At 41.3% G+C, this 21,525-nt stretch overlaps 1 protein-coding gene across 1 annotated transcript in view; it reads left to right on the top strand.

Annotated features, from left to right (window-relative positions):
- PTPN11 (protein tyrosine phosphatase non-receptor type 11) overlaps positions 1–21,525 on the top strand; it is an 811,421-nt gene that overhangs the window by 304,330 nt on the left and 485,566 nt on the right. The gene's annotated exons all lie outside the window — the stretch shown is intronic.

Below are 21,525 nucleotides of genomic sequence, written 5' to 3'. Positions count from 1 at the left end.
GTTTTTGCTTTGTGATTTTGAGTTGCTGGTCAATGGTAAACTCCTAGGAGTTTAGCCTCAGTGACAGGGGTGATTTGGGTTTTGCTGATGGAGAGTATAGAGAAGATAAGGTTGCTCGTTTTAGTAGTGTGGTATAGCATTAGTTGTGTTTTCTTTGGATTTAGTATGAGTTGTGAGTTGTTAAGCCAGTTCTCTATTTCAGAGAATGCTTCTTGCGCTTTTTGTTGAAGAAGTTGGATGTTGGGTGCAGAGCATATGAGAGTTGTGTCGTCAGCATATTGGACTGTCTGCTTTAGAGGTAGCTGAGTGGAGTTGGTTTGTGAAGATGTTAAAAAGAAGGGGTCCTAGGATTGATCCTTGCGGCACGCCTATGGAGGTTGGGAGTGTGGTGGATCGATAGTTACGCCATTTGATGGGTTGTTGGCAGTTATCTAAATTGCTTTTAAACCAGAGGAGGGTGGGGTTGTTGAGGTCAGAGAGACAAGACCGTAGTTTATTATGTGAGACTGTGTCAAATGCCTTGGATAAATCTAGGAAAGTAGCTGGGACCAATTTACCTACATTCCTGTTGAAGTTTATAGTATTGGTGAATTTGAGTAGGGTAGTTGTGGTGCTGTGGGTTGGGCGAAATCAATGTTGGGTTGAGGAGAGAAGGTTGTTGGTGAGGAGATAGGAAAGGAGCTGGTGATGAATACATCTTTCTAGGATCTTAGAGTGGGGTGAGAGAATTGCAATTAGTTGATACTTGGGAAGGTCTAGGGAGGGGGTCCCCCTTTGTGGAGTGGTATGATATGAGTTTTTTCACAGGACTGGAATGTTGTGTTCGGTCATGATCTATTTATTAGAAGTGAAATGGGATAGGCTATAGCTGTGGATGCAATTTGGAGGTATTCGGCAGGAAGGTTATCGGCTTCAAGGGTGGTTTGTTTGAGTCTGGCTAGGAGTATTTTGATAGTAGAGGTAGGAACAGACTTAAGTGTGAAAGGTATGGTATTGATTTGGGCCTGAGGTGGGATGTTGGAGGAAGCGATGTTTGAGTTTGAGTATTGAGGAGGTGAATTAGTTATTAAAGCTGAAGGTATGTCCAGGCCTGTACCTGTTATATTGGGTGCGGGAGTGGTACTTCACCTGTCAGCTTTGCCTTTTGAACATTCTGATGCCCCCGGGGTCCTCACAGCGTCTCACTCCAGTCATTGCTTTCTGCAGCGCTCGGGAATTCAAATATTCCCTTACTTGGACATCCTGTTGATACAGCCATCATCTCCACAAACCCTTTTGCTTTATCCCAACTTCTGTCCCTACTCCAAAGTCTGGAGTTCACAATCAACTTCTAGAAGTCTACCCCAAGGCCTAGTCTTCTAGGGCTACAGACTGGACCACCAGACTTGTATAGGTTTTCCGGTTAGTTTCTGTCTCTCCTACCTCTTCAGAATTGCAATACGAGAGAATTTCTCAGGGCCTAACATTCATGGCTGCAGCCATATCTATGGCTCCCTTTGCCAGGCTCCCCATGCAAAAGTTCCAGTGACGCATGAAATCCTCTTGGTCTCAGCACTGCCTTCTACTGGGCATGCAGATTTTCTCCCCTGCTTAAAGAAACAAATCCATAAGTGGATATTGTAGGTAAATCTCAACCCAGGTCTGCTTTTCAAGATGCTTCAGATGTTGCATGGTTAGCATGGATGGGGCCCTGAGACATCTCAAAATTTTTGCAGACAACACCAATTTAATGTAGTACATAAACAATAAGAAAGGAACCAGCTTTGCAGGCTAGCTTTGTGTGGCATGTGATCAGGCCACAAAAGCAAACCTATGTTAATCATTTGCATTCCATTTCGGGTCAGTGTCTTAGCAGATTTTCTAAGCAGATCAAGGGAAGACCTCCATGAATGGATGTTGAACAGGGAGGTTTTCCTAGATTTAGTCCACAAATGGGGTATTCCTACAGACTGATTTGTTTTCCTTCATCCACAACAAACAACGTCCTCTTTTGTGCTCCAGGACTCTGTCTTTGAAAGTGGATGCTGTGATCTTTCATGGGAGAAAGAGGTTTCTGTATGTCCCGTCTCCACTTCCTCTTCTCCCAAAGTTTTTCATATAGATCCAGAGAGACAAACCAAAAGTCCTACTGGTGACTGCCTTTTCATCAAGGCAGTATTGGTTCCTCCTCCTCCTCTACAACTTCGACTGGGGTTATCACCACAAACAACCCCACAAAGTAGACTTGCTTACACAATAGAAGGGTTCTGTTCTTCATGTCATTATGGATGGTAGGATTCTGATCTCTGTCTGACACCAATTTTTGAGGACGTGCTACAGATTGTGCTGGAGGCAGGGAAACCTTATACCAGGAAATTGTACAGAGCTAAATGGAAAAGATTTTCTGTTTGGCGTCTTGCGCAGAAATAAGACCCTATACAGATGGGTGCTCCCATTGTTCTGTCTTTCTTGTATGAGTAGGTGTAATCACACCTTTCATCCATTTCTGCTTGTTTACTTGACCCAACCCACAATGTCCAGAATAGAGGTAAAACCGTTTCTAAAGAGTGTACGCCACCTCAAACCTCCTTGGAAAGGTAATCTGTCTTCCTGGGATCTCAACTTTATTCTGGAAAAACTTACTCTTCCACCTTTTGAGTCTGCAGCATCTGCTTTTATCAAATTCTATACATGAAAAGCATGCCCCTGGTTACCCTTACCTCAGCTAGATGAGTGTCTGAGCTGCAAGCTGTAATGGCCTACCACCTTTCTTTGTCTTCTACGAGCAGAGTGCCTTAGAGAGTCTATCAAACGTTTATACCTAAAGTGGTAAATGAGCTATCCCTCAACCAGGCTGTAAATCTTCTACCTTCTTTTCTAATCCAGAAAATAGAGGAGGGAGAATCCTGTACTCACTGAATGTGCATACACAGATGCTAATTGTCTATCTAGACAAGACTAAGTCTTTCGTTAACTGACCAGTTCATATCCTTCCAAGAGTCCAAGCTTGATAGCCCTGTTAATAAGCAAACTATTGCTAACCAGATTTCTAAGTCCATCTCATGTTGTTACACTCACCATGACAAGTCTTTACCTTCACCAGTGAAGACTCATTCTACTAGAACAGTAGCTTCTTTAGGAGATTTTTACAAGAAGGTAGATTTAAGGGCTATTGTAGAAGCAGCCACTTCCCTTGGTACATAACTTTACTCAGTATTACAGTGTGGATGCTTTCTCTAAATTCAGAGCTACCCTTGCCAGGTCTCTCCCCTCTGGATTGTGTGACAGTTCTAGGTTTCATCTAACCACCCCTTATACCATTTGAGTTTTGGGAATCACCCAGCAATTTGTAATACTGCAGTACTGATCAAAGAAGGACACAGTACATTTGTGTAAGAGCTTACCATAACAAGTAGATGCCTTGTTGATCACTGTTGTAGTATTTCTTCCCACCCTACCACCCTACTTTTTGTAAACTTGTTTTATTCCCTACTGAGGACTCATTTTCTGCCATCTCCTCTCTTAGCTTACTATTTTACTTCCTAGGATGTCTACAGGAATCTTGGCTTGGAGATGGTTTGAGGTTTTACACTAACACATCTGCTTTACACTCATATGTCTGATTGTATACCCTTATGCCATGGGCTTGGGGTCATATGTCAGACATATGCCTGTATTGAGGGTTAAGGCTTTGGTACCATGGATGGATGTCCAGGTTATCTGGTGAAGATACCCCAACAGTTTGAAATACTGCAGCAGTGATCCTTAGGACATCTAGTGTTAAGTTTGTACACAATTTTTATGCTAACCCCATTCAGTCTAAGAAGGATGGGAAAGGTTTTTGGTTTATTTGGAGAAAGTTTATTCTGCCTTAGGATCATAGGTAAGGTACTAGGCTATCGGCCCTGGGGCCTATACAAGCCCTGCTAAAAAGATACCCTGGCTTTTGCCACCCAAGAAAATAATTTTCCTGTGCCACTGTCGAGCAGAGCCACAGAGGTGATCCCCGGGGTGAATTTCCTATTTCCCATTCAATCATCAAGATTTTTCTTGAGTGCTAATGAGGAGCTTTGTTTGATATAGAAAGGTAGTTTATTCCAGAGTATGGGAAGACTCTAGGACAGGAATCTATCCTTCCGGCATGTTCTGTTTATTGTGGTGACCAGGTTCAGGTCCCTAGAGCGTGTAGCTCGGAGGGATTGGTATTTCTTTAAGTGGAGCATGTCCAACAGCTCTGGGTTTGACATAGCATTGTATGTTAGGCAGAGATCACCTCTGAGTAGGCGATGTGACTGAGTAAAGCTGGAGTTTTTTGAGACTGTCTGCGTAGGGCATCTGTTTGAGGCCAGTAATCCTCTTTGTGAGGTATTTCTGCGGCCTTTCCAGTTGTAGATGTCTTGTGAGGTACATACCAAAAGGGGAGTCGTACTCCATAATGGGTCTAATGAGTGATGAGTAGAGGGGAACAATGACCTCTTTTTTTCTGGATGAGAAACCTTTTGTGATTGAGGTGTGCCACGTAGAAGGATTTTGTGACTGCTGTGGTGATGTGATTATCAAAGGAGAGACTACTGACCACCTGTGTCCCAAGGTCTCTTATCACACTTTCGGTGTTAAGTATACTACTGCCTATGTTGTAATTCATGGGTACAGAGTTTTTACCAAAGAGGGATGACAATGCACTTTTTGGCATTGAGCTTGAGGCCATGGCTTTGACACCAGGCATCTGTCTCAGTGAGGCCCTTTTGTAGGATGTCCACATCGTTAGGAGTTTTGATTATGGCTCCTAGATTGCAGTCATCTGCTAACTTCTTTAGCCAAAGACCTTCTGTGTTGGCCTGTACTTTAGAAAAGTAGATACCAAACCGGAGAGGACCCAGGACTGAACCCTGTGGTACTCCACTTGTCACTGGTCTGAAGTCGGGTTTGGAGTCTGCTACTTTCACAGTGTGGGTTCTGTCAGTGAGCCAGTTGGCAACCCATCTTGTGACATAGAGATTTATACGTAGTTTAGTGAGTTTATCTATAATTCCAGAGCGGGGGATGGTGTCGAAAGCCTTGGCGAGATCTAGATAGGCTGTGTGGACCACCTTACCCTTGTCTACGGCTTTGGTGACTGCTTCAAAGAAGTCTACAGGTTTAGGAGATATGATCTGCCTTTTACAAACCCAAACTGGATGGGGTCCAGAGTTTGGAGATTACCATTGTCTTTGTTTATAAGTTCCATGATGATACGTTCCATGGCCTTGCAGACAAGGCTCGTCAGGCTAATGGGGTGGTAGTTCCCGGGGTCTGTGGTGGCTCCCCCCTTGTGGAGTGGGATAACCTTTGCTCTGCGCCATTCAGCAGGCACAAAGCCTGAGGTGAGGCTATGATTGAACATGGTACTTAGGTGGAGTGCCAGTTCGTTCTGTAGTTCATGTAGAATGCAGCCTGGGATGTTGTCTGGTCCCATGGATGCTTAGTTCTTGGCTTTGGAAAGTGTTTTTTTTTTTACCTGTGCAGCCATGATTACAGGAACTTTGCATTCTTCTGGTATAGAGATGGGCTCTTTAGGGGGTGAGAGGGGGGTAAAGTTAGCACTGAATCTATCTGCCGGGATGTTGGCAATATCAGTTGGGTCTGTATATTTAGTGCCATTGTCTTGTAACTCGGAGCAGATCTGAGTGTTGCCATTGAGATTCTTGACATAGCTATAGAATGCTTTGTGGTTGTCTTTATAATCAGTGGCGATTTTGTTTTCGTAACTAGCTTTGGAGGATTTTATCAGGGATTGCAGCTTCTTACTGAGGCTGACCAGGGAACTCCTCCACTCATGGGATTTTTACTCTCTTTTGCAACCGTTTCTTCCTTCTGTTGTACAGTTTGTTTATGGCAGGGGACCACCAGATGGTCTTCCTTTTTTTGGAGGATAGCGTCTTGGTTCTGTTTGGGATAGCATGATCCATGCACGAATGGAAGTGCTTATAAAGTGCAATTGTGTACGATTCAGTAGTCATAACTGTATTGCCCAACTGCATGGGTGCCATGAAGTTCACCACTTCTGTCTTAAGAAGCATGAAGCTGGCTTTCATTAATGGGGGTGGGGGCAGGATGAGGATATCTAGGGTAATTAGCTTATGGTCAGATCGGACCAATGAGGTGTTGACTTCAGGTGTGGAACACCGGTCACTCATGTTGGTAATGACTAGATCTAGGATATTGTTGCCCCTGGTGGGGGGTGTGGATAAGTTGATCCAGGGCATTGGAGTTTATGAATTCCAGAAAGCGTTAAGTGAAGGAGCTGGTACGCGAGTAGTTTTCCCAGTTAATGGTGGGGTCGTTGAAATCGCCCATTATTAGGGTGTTTGGTTGAACCCTAATATTTTCCATTACATCAAGAAAAGAGGAGTGGGAATCCTGAGGCATGGTGGGTGATCTGTAGCAAGCTACGATTTGGATTGCAGTTTTGTCCAGAGTTAGTTGCACTTGGATAACCTCGGCTGCATTATTCTGAGCAACAAGCCTGGAGGTGCGGATATCCTTAATGAATATGGACACACCTCTGCCTTTAGTGTTCCGGTCCAGGTTACATGGCCGAAAAGTGTGGTATGAGTTATAGCCTGTTAGTGCAGGGGGTGCTCTCTGGAGCCTTGAACCAGGTCTCAGTCACTGCACAGATATCGATGTTCTCCATTTTAAGGAGTGCCTTGAGTGAGTGCATTTTGAGATTTAGATTTCTAGCATTGAGTAGCATCACCCTCAGTTTTTGCCTGCCTGTTCCTGTGGTGAATTTGTCATTTGAACCTTGCCTAAAAAAGGCACTATAGGGGTGGCAAGAACCTTAGCCAGTATCCGGAATCCCAGGTGTGACAGGTGCAGGCCACCTCTGGCAAAGCATCCGTGGTCTGTCGACCATGTCATCTCAGGCAGACAGATACTGGATCCCTTTAGAATGGCACTAGAAGCTTAGCCAATTGTTGAAGTCAATCATTTTGTCCTTGTACTGCGGCATCATCCTGGGTGATGGCAGAATGCTACTCAGGGCTAAGGTCTTACCTGTCTGGGCTACAAGATTCCATGTCTCTTTTCATGTAGTCCAGGGAGGTACGTCTCAGGTCGTTCACACCAACATGGACAATGACAGTCATATTTATACTTGTTATGGAGTGACCTGAGTGCGTGGGTTATGTGGCAGATCCTGGCACCCGACAGGCAGCTGTCAGTAAACTTGTTTAGCCTGGTGAGTGGGACATCAGTGTGCCTGACTATAGTCTCACCTATGACTAGTGTGTTGGGTACGTTGTTTTGCCTTATTGCCTGTGGTTGAGTGACTGAGTCTGCGGGCTGTGTCTCATTTGTGTTGTGTTGGGGGGGGGGTGGAGGTTGCTTGCATTTCTGCTTTAGAGGTCTCTTGCTTGGGCGGATTATTAAGAGCCTCCACAAATGTTTTTGTGTTTCTTTGTGTTGATTTTGGTGGTGTAGATTGTGAGACTATGTGATGATTGTGGTGTGGTGCAGGTGTTTACCTTCTCCTCTTGACTGTCAAGTTCAGTCTTGATTGGAGAGTGCTTTACCTCCAGTTTGGCCAGATAAATGCATCTCTCACAGGTTGTAGTGTTGGTTGGTAGGAAGGAGAGGGTTGTCTGTGCACATGAGGCAATTTCTGCATTGCCCCAAGATGCCCAGATTCATCAGATAGACAGAGAACACTGGGAGCTGACCCTTGGACATGCCTGAATAAAAAAAACATTTTCCTCTAGATAAGTGAGGAAAGTGAGTACACGAGCTATTTTTCTCTAAGCAAGTGAGGAAATAAGTACCAAAACTGTTTTCCTGTAGGTAATGAGGAAGGTTGAGTGCTGTAGTAATTAGTAGGTTATTCAGTGCTTACAAGTGCTGAACACGAATAAGCAAATTCAAGTGCCAAAACTAAGAATATGTATCTGGACTAAACGAGTTACAGGAAAGGGGGGAAACAAGTGCAGCTGCAGGCTTTTAAATCAGAAAGTTGAGAGATGAAAAAACTGCCCAAACAGCCAATAACTACAATTTCTGGGCCAGAACCACTCCTTATGTGGTAGATAGGTTACTTAGTGCTTACCACTCCCACTGATAAGCTAGAAGGCTTCCCTCCAACACAGAAAGCTTGAGGGAGCTCAGAAGCTTACATACAGTCCTGGATACAGCAAATCTGAATTTGGACTACAATAGTTACAGGGAATGTATATACATTATATATATATATATATATATATATACATATATATATATATATATATATATATATATATACATATATATATATATATATATATATATATATATATATACATATACACACACACACACACACATATAGAAAAGTAGCTAAAACAGCAGTAAAAACAATTCAAATGCAGTGCAAGCTAGCACACTTTGAGTATATAGCAATGTTAGATCAAACAGTTTAAAAAATGCAATTAAATTAAAAATGACTAAAAACAAGTGCAGCAGGAGTCTGTTAGGTAGAATGAGGTAAAGAGGTGGGACTGGGGGGAGTTTCCCAGATCAAATCTACAGTGGGGGTGGGCAACTGCAAAAGCCTCCAAATTTAAAACAGCAACACAGGAATAGGGAGGGGTGGGTATGGGAAAACAAACACATTCAGCAGAGATCTGAAACTATACAGTGAAGCATAAATAACAGTGCACAACTCAGAAGTCAGCCAGCAATGATATAAAATTAGTCAAACAGCAATTACCAGTACACAACTCTGAAGTGCCAGAAAAATATACTCAGCTCTGTATATCTCCAGATGGTTTGAAGAGCACTCTCAGGACACAGGAAGGCTCCAGCAATGATATGCAGACTTTTACTAACTTTTTATTAACTTTTAGAATTTTGTATTGCCAGTCTCATATGTTTAAAATTGTTATGGACTTCTTTTGAGAGCATGATTAAGTTAACTGTTAACCTCCCTCATCTGAGGTCAAGTATTCATTGAATGCCTAAATTGTATTTGCTTATTGTATAACCAAGCACTGTGTTATGATTCTGCTGAAACTGTTTCCAGATCTGCTGCTGAGAGGTTAGTTGTGGAAAAAATGCTTTATGTTCTCAAAATGTACCTGAAGATGTTAAAACTGAGATTTTGAATTCTCTTGACAGGGATGTTCTGTTTGGCCCCAGCCTGTTGAGATCCTTAAAAGGTTTGATAAAAAGAGTGAAATTAAGTCAGAGTGACCTGGAGTGACCCACATTTTTTTAAGTCTGATAAAAACTTTCTATAATACAGCACTTTTTTTCAAAAATCTAAACAGCAAGGTGCTAACCAACAGGATTAAAAAAAATGGTAAGGAGGCCCTAAGGAGAAAGGGAAAGCCTCATAAAACCAAGGACAGACCATAAAGTCAGAATGACTACTTGCCTCTCCAGGTCTCCTTCAGCCTGGCAATTTGGAAGTAATGTCTTCCCAAACAAAATAATTCTTAATCTTTTGAAGGAAAACTTTTGACAAGGTAATAAACTTCATCAGTCATACCACTGCTAGCATCCAATAGAAAATTGCTAACTAATACGTAAAAATGTCAAAAATAGATATGAAACTTCTTATCTACATTTCTAGCTTAGTATGGAATAAGTTTTTTTTTTAACGTGTGTTTTAGAAATAATGCTGCCTCAGGCTCAGGAAATGAAGCATTTTTTTATTTTTCCATGTTTCTGCTTATGCTGTTGCAAACGTCTACACTGATCTTCTAGAACACACACACACACACTAACCTAGAACACATGCAATGTCATTTTAACCCTTTGCAATCCCTCATTTGATACTGAGAAAGCATCACACTGCTATTGTAAAACATCTTTTATACTTTAAATATATTTTCATGCATTTTTCCAAAACCTTGAAAAACTAACTCTGCATTGTTACTTGCTGATTCACTTTCATTGACACAATTTATAAATTACTTTTTTTCAAAATCACCAACATGGAAATTCTGTAACAATGGGTTTGATCGAGATGCAATGAGTTTGGTTATTAAAGCTTTGCATAAAAATAAAAGCAAAAACACAATTATAATAGCAATTAGCATAATAAATTTCAACAAACTGCCTCCCCATCCTGAAAACAAATTGATTAACTAAGACAATTGTGAACTGTCCGCTTCTTTGGTAAACGACAGTTCAGCTACTTTTTGGATGATTTACTAATTTCTAAGTATTGCGTGTGCATTGTCAGGAATAAACAGCATTCCTAGTGCACCAACACGCACGTACCTCCCTTTGATGCAATTTCGAAATCGTGCCATTTGATTTTGGATTACTGCTGCATGCATGGCACTCTGCTGTAGAGTAATCCAATTAACAGTTTCAAATGTTGCATTGCTCAACACTTCTAATAACTTAGAGAGCTTTTTCAGCTGCCAAAGTGATTTTACAGTCCCATAAGCAGGTAATATTACCAGCCCCAGAAGTAGCATCATCACCAAGCCTATATGAGAAAGTGCTTTAAAAGCTGCTGCTTCTAAATCATGATGATAAATCAACAAAACATCAGCCTTTCCAATCAGATTCTTTACAGTCTCCGTATCTTGTGTATTATGAATTTTCCCACTAGGCAGGGCATCTACATGTCAAATATCTGGAAGAACTTTCCCAATGTAACACCCTGACCAGTTTACTTGGCAGCCAGGGATATGCTGGACTGCCACAAATAAGTCTTTCAGCGTGACCATACCTTTTATTACACTTCCACTATGCATTCTTCGAGTAATATTACATTTGCTCTGTCCAACTTCCACAGTCCCATTTTTTTGCATAGAAAGTGTAACCCTTGATAGCCACTGAAAGTCTAAGTGCAACAATTTTATTAAATGATGTGACATTATGCCATGAAGCATTTTTACTTGGTATCACTGATGAAAAAGCTGTCCCCATATCAACTTCATTTATATGTACTGGAAACAATAGGATACCACCATCATAGGCAAGTAGGTATGTGGGCACATACCCAACAGTTACTAACATTTAGAGTCTTAGCATATGTATTCAGACTGGCATGAAATGTATTGAAATTTGGATGCCAGTCTCCTGATTTTGGTCTAGATTTTATCAATCGTTTTATTTTTCTGTTAAGATATTGAACATTATTTACAGTTTCAGCAGGGATCAAGAAATGTAGTATTAGAACAAAAATAACAATTGCACTCATCATGGTAACAATCCGTTATGAGTGGTGAGCTGGGCAGGGTCAGAGGATTTTTCAAAAATGTTCAGGCACAGATTTGTTTTGCGATGAGTAGCTTACTGCCGCACTCCAAACACAATGCATAAAGGTTGCTGTTGTAGGTTAGCTTCTATGGTTGGCCCTTGGTCATCTGACTCAGGGAAAATGTCCCCTTCTGATGTCCTCGGTGTCAGTCATCTGTTCTGTTCCCAGTCTCTCTCTTTTTTTTTTCTTCTGCTACAAGAGGAAACCGATTCATCATCAGACAAGGCTGCACAGGGTAGGTCAAAGGGAATTTGTTGGCTTCCTTCATTTGGCACTGCTTTATGGACATGGGAGATATGGATCCATGTTGAAGACCTTCAAGTCTAACATCTTTAGCTGTGATGAGCACCAGGAATAGGTCTTTATCGAGGCTGAAAAGCATGTTATCTGGAGAAGGCACGAATATGTACCCAGTCTCCTGGGTTGACATGTTGTGTCAGGGTCAGGCAGGAGCTGGGTGGAGAGTACCTGCAAATGAAGATGCTGTAGAACAGAAATTAGTTGTTTACAATAAGTAAGTATCGTCTCATCAACTACCTGCAGATCAAGATTTGCGGTAGGGGTGTGGTTGGCATCCTCGTAGGGCGTCCCATGATGATTTTGTGAGGAGAGAACTTTCTAGGTACACTGGTTGCACTGCAGATAGTAAATAAGACTAAGGGCAAGGTCTCTTGCCATTTTAGACCCATTTCTGCAGCACGTTTTTCTAACTTATTTTTCAAAGTTTGATTCTTTCTGCCATGCCTGAAGCCTGAGGTCTGTGTGTACAGTGGTACTGCATCTGAATATTTAGAACTTGACAAATTTATTGAATAAGCTGACTTGTAAAATTAGTACCTCTGTCTGACCGAATACAACATGGTACCCCAAAACGGGGTGTAAACTCGTGCAAAATCTTCTTGGCAATTGAGACAGCATAATTTTTAATGCATGAGTATGCTTCTACACAGCCACAGAAAACATCACTCAAAACTAGTACATATTTAAACTTTGCACACACTGGTAATTCTGTCAAGTCATACTGTGTACAGCAAAAAGGTACCCACAGTTTTTTTAATATGCTGTGTGGGAACAGTCACAGATTAAGAAACATTAAATTGATTCCATATGTTACATGTTTTGTACAAGATGCTGAACAACTTCTGAGGGGTAAGGGGCATACCAGTCAGGCAAATCTGTTTTATTGCAGCATTTTTTCCCAGATGGGAAGGCAAATGGTAAGCCTGTGCCAATTGCGGTAAAAGAGTTTGTAATGCTATTAACCTTCCATCCAGATGATGCCAAAGTGAGTCCAAGGAACAACTGCGGCCGTCACAGAGTCCCATTTTCCTTTGAGTCATCAGCTTCGTTCTGAAAAGACAACACTTCCTGCAAAGTTACAGGCACATTTTCAACTTGAAGAGGCTGCAAAAAAAAAAGAAGCCTGAACAGGATTTAACAAAGCAGCCTGCCTTGCTGCTCTGTCAGCAAAGGTATTTCTTACCATTTCAAATGAAGTATCTGACCTATGAGTGGTATATTTAACAACAGCTGTCTCCTTTAGGAGAAGCAGTGCATTTAATAACTCATTTAAACAAATTGCATTTTTAATTTTTGTCCCTGCAGAGGTCAAATAACCTTTCTCTCCAAAGTTCTCCAAAATTGTGAACCACTCCACGGTCCACGTGTGTATTTTGAATCACTGTATACTGTAGCAGTCTTTCCCTGTGCTAGGTTGCAAGCTTCAGTAATAGCTACTAATTCAGCTACTTGAGCTGAAACATTTCCCTGCAGTTGTCCAGTCACTAATACTCAATACTACAGTCTGCAAAAGCATCTGTTAATTGTCTGTCTTCCCATTTGATGCATGATCCATCGAACAAAATTAAGTCAGAATTCTCAGCGGTGTATCTTTGAGATCAGGACTAGGAGAAAGTGCGTTTCTGACAACAAAAACACAATCATGAAGTTCACCTTCATCAGCAGTAGGGGTTAGAGAGACTGGATTCAAGGGAGGTCATCTAATAATTTGAAAAGGTTTATTAGAGCTAGCTCATATTTGGAAAGTTAAGAGGCAGAAACATATTGTTTGCTTTTAATAAGGCATTAACAGCATGTGGAACTGCAACAAAAGTCTCATGCCCCAGAGTAAGTGAAGCTGCCAAATCAACTTACCGGGCAGTTTGTAGCTACAGCTATAAGGCAAGGGGGAAGTGCAGCTGCCACTGGATCAAATGTACTGTAATAAACAGCTGGTCTAAAGCCATCATTTCTTTTCTGTGCTAATAATCCTAATGCTACCTTACTGCATTCACAGCAGAAAAAAAACACATAGTCTGGCAGTCCTAATGCTGGAGGATTTGAAAGAAGTTATTTTAACTGAGTAAAAGCTTGCTGGTGGCCTGTTTTCATAGGAGGGGCTGTGGTGACCTTTTTCAGTAGTTCTAATAAAGATTTCATAATTTCAGTATAGTTGGATATCTACTGTCTACAGTAGTCTATGAAACCAAGAAATTCTCTTAAGTTTGAATGGTAGGTGTCAGTGCTAACTGTATAGCTGCAATGTGAAAGGAAAAAATGTCTTGCATTTTCAGAGATTAGATGTCCTAAATACTGGACTTGCCAGAGCTGAAGCTTAGATTGGTTTATTTTAAATCCTAACCCAGCTAGTTTAGTTAACAAGAAAACTATCAGTTTGACAGCTAAAGAATTGGATGCAATGAGATGATCATTAATTTACTGCATTAAGGTAGACCCACAAGGTAACTATTTTATCTGGGTGCCTTTTCATTTCTCTTGAAAATAAGGTGGGTGATTCCACATATCCTTGGGGTAAGCATGTTCATGTGTATTGTCCTTTGTATGTAAACACAAGCAAATACTATCTGGGTGTATTGGGATAGAAAATAAAGGTGAGGAAATATCAGTAGCTGAAAAAGGTGGTAGAAGGGGGAACTGAATTAAGAATGGTTGCTGGGTTAGGTTCACTGGAAAAAGCAGGCACAACTACTGCATTCATAGCTCTCAAATCTTGGACAAATCTGTAAGTGTCTTTGCCAGGTTTATTTACTGGCAAAATGGGTGTCTTACAAGGACTCCTAATAGGAATAATTATGCCTTGTTGCAGTAATGCTGAAATAACTGGTTCGATCCCTGCTTCTGCAGAAAGAGGATATTGTGCTACCATGGGCAGAGTTTCATGAGGTTTTAAGTAAGTTGTACTAGTGTAGCATCTCCAGTAAGTCCTACTTCATTTTCATGGGTTGTCCACAACTGTGAAAAAACTGTATTTAGTAATTCTACAGCTGATGGCTGTACAGGTTCTTCGTCAGTAAGGAACGAAAAACAGCATTTCCTTATCTAAAGCACCTGCAATAGCACACATCTCCATCACTGGAAACTCATTAGGAACATTTAAATATATTCCATTCAGTGTACATTGCAACTTGCCGAGAAGATGGTTAAGGGTTGCAGAGGTTCCAACGAAGAAAGCATGTTGGTCTGACAACAGTCCTATCTTAATGGGAACTGAAACTGTCTTGGGGCAGTCTAAAGAGACTCCTGATAACCAGACTCCTCGGACTGAATTGCAGGGTAAAGGGATAGTCTTGGCCATGGAAGCATTTAACATTGATCTAGTAGCTCCAGTATCTATTGGAAAGGGAGTATTGCTGTCTTGAATTTTAAGGTTAACAAATGGTCCTTTCTGGTGTACAGGTATGAAAAGAAATGGCTGTGATTCCTGTTCAAGGCTATCTTATTTATCTTGTTGCCAAGCTGGAGGCTGCCAAGGAGTGTTTGCACATAGGTTGTTTTTTCATATTTTGGTGGACTTTTTGCTGAGCTCATGGTGGCAGCCGATTATTAAATGGATTGTTAAACTTCAGTGGAGCATCTACTGGCTGCAGGAAAGGACAACTGTCCCTCCAGTGACCATTTTAGCTGCAGTTGAAACATGGATTTGAATTTGATCCCTTTCCCTGTCCTTGGAAATTTTGGGGGGGGGGGGGGGTATTAAAATTCTGAGGAAATTGTCCTTGATTTTGTGAAAATCTAAACCTAATACCCGCTTTTCCTCTTCTATTTACTCTTTCTGGTAAACTGTTGGAGGTGTAGGTTTAAAATCTTTTCTTGTCGCTCTCATTTTTCACGAATACGGGTGTCTGCTAAATATTGAACATGATCAGCAAGTTTATGAAGCCCCAAACGTGACCAGGTTAAGCAAACCTTTTTTAACTGGTCTCGAAAGGGGGACAATAAACAAAAGTAGTTGAGAAACCACTTGCTACCTGACCTTCAGTAGGTTCTGTATTATCTGAGAAGGCTTCAAAGGCATCTGTTATATGCTGTAAGTAAGATTCAGTTGACTGATCCTCTGTGCCACTGCGTTTATCTGGGATCAGTTAAGTACTGGTGGACATACTACAGTGATAGCCTTTAATAAAGGAGTCCTAGCTGCCTGAAAAGCCTCTGCCCATATGTTAGGGAATAGGGATGATATATTAGCATGATCCCAAATGCATTTAAACAGATTAGGTATGAGGCTGTGTCCATCACTGCTCTGAGGTCCTCTAAAGTACGGCTTTGTAGGACTCTTATATTTTTTGTTCTGATGTATGGGAGTGTCTCCAAAATACTTGGGTAATCAACAGCAGACCAAGGGCGGACCACATTTATAGTGGAAGGTGCTGCCTTATCTCTGCTGTGTACTGGGTTCAGGACTTTTCGCAGAGGATGTAGGTGGGCAGTTGGAGTAACACAATATCACTTTTCTTCTGAGGAGGAGTCAGAATCATCTATATCTGGATTGAATTTATCAGGACCAAAATAACCATCCCCATCTATAATTATCGGGATTTAAGAAACAAATTTACATGAACGTAGCTTTTGTCATGTAGGAAGAGAAGATAATGCCCCCTTTGTACGTTGCCTCTAAAAGCTAATTAGCATTTCAGGTAACTGAGACAGAATAAGGTCTGAAACAGAGAAAGAGGAAGAAGCTTTAGGTTGGCTAGAGGAAGGAGGATGGGTTGTGTGGCTAGTGGAGGTGGACAACACACATGGTTGCCTTCCTTGAGAAGGTGGTGGAGTAGTAATCTCTGAGGTGGAAGAAGAAGACAGCAGAATCTTGCTGGTCAGGAAGAGATGGCAGTGCGGTTGGCAAAACTTAGCAGTCAGCAGATGATTCGCTGTGGCTAAGTTGTAATTTCTGTAGTTCCCTAAGGGGATAGAGCCCATAACCACCCTGTTCCTGGCAATCAGAATGTTGTAGACTATTAACAGTCTTATTAGACACTTGTAACTGTGTTTTAAGTTTAGCTACGTTCTGTTTCTAACTATAGAATCTTTTTCTCTGTGTTTAGATTCCATTTCCCTTACATTAAAGGCTGACCAGCAACCAGCAGGGACTTTATTGCCTTTTCTCCAAGTCTTTTTTGTAAGTTTAACAAAACTTTTTTTATCAAACGTACCTGCAGGTGGAAAAGTTAATTTGCCATCATTTTAGTGAGTTCAAGCCATTTATCGAAGTAAAGATCGCTGTCTTTGTTAAATTCTGAAACATATGTCTTGCAGGAGTACCATACTCCAGTTCTTTTGAAGTACCCACATTTGCTCCCATTGTAAAGAAAACTTGCAATGTTAATACAAAAAAAAGATAGCCCACTCTCATACTAACCCACATGCATACAAAAGCTTACACCTACCTGTAGAAAGCTGAAAGTCTGCCAAGACTGAAAGTTCCAAGAGAGGTGCAGTTGTGAACTGACTGTACTGCTACAGTGTTGAGGAGCATTGTGTGGGCATGTAATTGGAAGTTTCCTGATTAGGTGAAATCAGAAAATTTCAGTTCAGTTTTATGTAAGGTGGTTCACCCATCTGCTACTCAGGTCCTCAGACAATTTGATGAGAGGGGGAACTTAATAGAGGGAATTTGAGATTTTTCAGACCCCTCTTGCAAATCTCCCAAATCCTGTCTTCCTTCTAAAAAAAAAAAAAACAGAACAAACAATCCCACTCTTCTCAAGCCAAATTAACCAAAAAGAGATGGTGGGAGGTAAGTAAGAAACAAAAATATTTTCCTAAAAAATGGCAGTGTAATACTTCAGAGTGACTGTACCAATTTTCTATTCTTCCTTCTCCAGCCCCACCTCTCAAAATCTGTCATAGAAACTGTCTCTGTACATTCCTGTTTAGTAACAGATTGTTTTAGGCTCTTGGATGTTAGGTTGGTTCAGGGGGGATATATTTGGAATTGGTACAGATACTACTTTTTAGGGAGTTCCTACCCACCCTCCAAACCAGACGGTGTTTTTTTCCCTCTGGCTCTTCAGTGGTTGCTTACCCCCTGGAGTTCTAGACCTGGTATGATTAAATCAAGAAGGGCAAGGGCTTCTATTCCAGAATGTTTGTGGTACCAAGGAAAGACTGTTCTTGGAGACTAGTCCTAGATCTTTCCTATATAAATCTGTATGTGGAAGTAACAAAACTGAAGATTTTGGCTCCTCAGAATCTGTTAACTCATTCCTCAAGAATTTTTTTTATAACATAGAGGAGTATGTAAGAGTGGTACAAGATATGTGCGAGGGTAGTGTGACAGCGGTGAGGTCTGCGGTGGGAGTGACGGATGCGTTTAAGGTGGAGGTGGGATTACATCAAGGATCAGCACTGAGCCCTTTCTTATTTGCAATGGTGATGGACAGGTTGACAGACGATATCAGACAGGAGTCCCCGTGGACTATGATGTTTGCAGATCACATTGTGATCTGTAGTGAGAGAAGGGAACAGGTGGAGGAGACCCTGGAGAGGTGGAGATGTGCTCTAGAAAGAAGAGGAATGAAGGTCAACAAGACAGAATATGTGTGTGAGAATGAGAGGGAGGATAGTGAAATGTTGAGGATGCAGGGAGTAGAGGTGGTCAAGGTGGATGAGTTTAAATACTTGGGATTAACAGTTCAGAGTAATGGTGAGTGTGGAAGAGGTGAAGAGAGTACAGGCAGGATGGAGTGGGTGGAGAAGTGTGTCAGGAGTGATTTGTGAAAGATGAGTACCAGTAAGAGTGAAAAGGTCTACAAGAGGGTAGTGAGACCAGCTATGTTATATGGGTTGGAGACAGTGGCTTTGACAAAAAAGCAGGAGTCAGAGCTGGACGTGACAGAACTAAAGATGTTAAGATTTGCACTGGGTGTGATGAGGGTGTACAGGATTAGGAATAAGTATATTTAGAGGGTCAGCCCAGGTTGGAAGGTTTGGAGACAAAGCCAGAGGCGCAGGATTATGTTGGTTTGGACATGTGCTGAGGAGGGTTGCAGAGTATACTGGGAAAAAGATGCCAAGGATGAAGCTGCCAGGTAACAGGAAAAGAGGAAGGCCTAAGATAAGGTTTATGGATGTGGTGAGAGAGGACATGCAGGTGATTGGTGTGAGAGCAAGATGCAGAGGACAGGAAGAAATGGAAACAGATGATCCGCTGTGGTGACCCCTAACAGGAGCAACTGAAAGAAGAAGTCTAAAGATGCTTATCTTCACATCACCATAGCCAAATTCTTCAGGCTATTTTGCAGATTTTGTCTGAGTCGCATCTGTTTTTTGTATTACCCTTTGCATTATCTGTAGCTTTCAATGGTGTTAGAATCATTCTGCAGTCGTATCTCATTGTAGAGTGAATGGCATTCACAGTTTCCTTACTTAGAGCAACTTACTCATCTTTGCAGAGTCTTCCTATCTTTCAAGAGTCATAAGAACAAGTTTATTCCTCCTCTAACCAGTCTGGGATTTCAGATAAGTGATCAGAAATCCTCCTTGACACCAGCAGAGATAGTACTGACTTTCTGGGCTGTTCTAGATCTCTTAGTTATCAAAAGGCTTTTTTTATTTGGGAAAAGGAAGATTTCATTGGAAAATTTCCTGAGCCTGTCCAATCAGTTTCAGACTTCAGCCAAAGAACTTCACAGCATCCTGGGGGTTCATAGCTTCTATGGTTATGACTCCTGTCATCAAGTTTCACATGAGAAAGACTCAGTTGTTTCTTAAAAAAACACATGGACCCAACATTTGCATTCGTTAGAATTTCAGATTCCAGTTTTACGCTTTAACTACAGATACAAGCAAATCCTGGTCTCCCTTTTGTCTTCAACCTCCAAGCCTGTCTGTAACTTTAGATGCCTCAGAGTTGGCTTGAGGGGCAGTTTCTATGGGGCTAAAGGTGCAAGTTCTCGTACTTCCAAGACAGACCGAAACACACAAATGTCAGAGATTTTGGCTGTGATCTGTGCCTTAAAGTATCTCAATCTGTGGTCCTCAAGACTACTTCAGATTACTGATAATGCCACAATGATGTATGTAAACAAGCAAGGCAGCACCATGTCATACCCTCTATACTTGCTGGCAGTACTGGGTTGGGAGGTAGCACTTCAGCACTGCTTTTCTGTCCAGGCATCAGAAAAAAATGGTAATGGTTTACAAGTTATGCAGGACCAGGACACAGTCCCTCAGAAATGTTAATTGAATGAGGGTGCCTTCCAGGATTTCATACAGTTTTTTTTGTGTGCGCGTATATACATATATATATATCACGCACACACACAAGCATGCATAGATGTTTCCTCCATTTAAAACAAGCCTGGAAAACAAATACATTTTCTTTCTCATGGTCAGGGAGTGTTCCTTTATGCCTTTCCATCCTTTCCACTGATATCCAGGGTAATTATGGAGATTCAGAAGGACTCCCCAAATATTGTGGTGACTTTTTTTGGCCCAGGTAACATTGGTTCTCCCTTCTCATGGAATTGGCCAAGGGCAGTTACCACAAGGTTCCAAACTGGACATATTCACACAAGACAAGGGGATTTTGATATACTCTACTATCAAACATCAAGTAAATGCTTTTTTGATTCAGTTCTGATCGATCTTGATGACCTGTAACCGGCATTACAAGAAGTAAGAGAACCTGCTACTGGAAAATCTTGTATTGGCATGTGGACATGTTTTCTAGGTAGTGTCTAGCCAATAACCAGTGTTCCATCAGTGATTATGTAGCACTGGTGCTTAAAATTTGTTATGGTTACTATTCTCCGTTATTCCTACCACAGTAAATTAGTCCCAGGCAGTATAAATGCTCACTGTACTTGAACCTTGGATTCTTTAGTGGCTTATTGGAAAAGGTGTAGGCTCTAGAAGTATTCTAGAGGTGGATGTATGGTCCTCTGTACTTTTACAAGACCTTGCATACTGGATTCCTTTTTTAGGTCCAAGATAGGCTTTGTTAGGACTATTCTCCAGGGGCTCATGGATCCATATTCCTTATCCTCCTAGGTTGAATAAGCTTTGATAATCAACCAACCCATATATCCTAAAAGCAACTGCAGCAGTAGGAATGATGAACAGTTGTGGAAGTTGCACTTACCTATAACAGTAGATGTTTGAATTTCTTACTGCTGCAGTAACCACACTCACTCACCATCCCCCTACTTACATATATAGTTAGTTGTTGAACTATAAGTTTTACTTTGTCTTCGTTTTCAGGTTCAGGATGTAAGCTCCTTTACCTTTGCGGAAGAAAGCATCACTCTGCTGATTTCTTTCCACAAAGCAGTCCGTTGGTTAGTCAGATTGAAAGTGTGGAAGGGTACCAGAGCTTTTGGAAGCTGGCAGGACACAACCCATATAACCTTGAGGTTACTGTAAGCAGTGAGGTATTAAAATATGTATTGTTATGGGTAACTCGACTTACTGAACTGTACTTTTTCTTGCCGTTTGAAACTGGCCAAGGTCAATTACTATAGGCTTCCCCACAGACTAGATTTACTCTCACAAGACCATTTTTAATATATACTTCAACCTGAAAACGCATCAGTTGATTGTTTGGATGCTATAATTTTGATATATTTAGACAACTTTTTCTGAGAACAAGCAGAAGGAAGTGAAGGAGGCTTAAAACATTATACTAGGAAATCATGTGTGTAAATAGAAAAATATGTTTTAGTTGGTGCATTTTCAAGGACCAGGACCCTTTTAAGGGCCCAGCTGTCTCTGGGTCTTGAATATTTGTGAGTTACTGTTCTGTGGCCTTTCTTATTGTATCAAAGAGTTCATTTGTCAACTATTTCTGCTCGTCTGCTCTTGGATCTCCCCTTTCATCCTATGCTCAAGTTAAACAGCTTTTGAAAGGGGATTTATAGGTAAGTACTGTGCAGCATGCCCTTGCAGGCCACTTTAATTCTAGCCAATATTCCAAGGTGAGAAACAAACATCTGTATCATGTGTCTGTGAGGTAAACAACTTAGTCATTATGCCAAGCCCCAACATATCAGTCTACCTAGAAAATAGGTGGTTCT

This window comes from Protopterus annectens, chromosome 4.part0, assembly GCF_019279795.1.
Source record: "Protopterus annectens isolate FY-2018-M chromosome 4.part0, PAN1.0, whole genome shotgun sequence".
Classification (NCBI taxonomy): Eukaryota; Metazoa; Chordata; order Ceratodontiformes; family Protopteridae; genus Protopterus; species Protopterus annectens.
The sequence above is the reverse complement of the archived record's forward strand: the minus strand, read 5'-3'. Positions and strand labels throughout refer to the sequence as shown.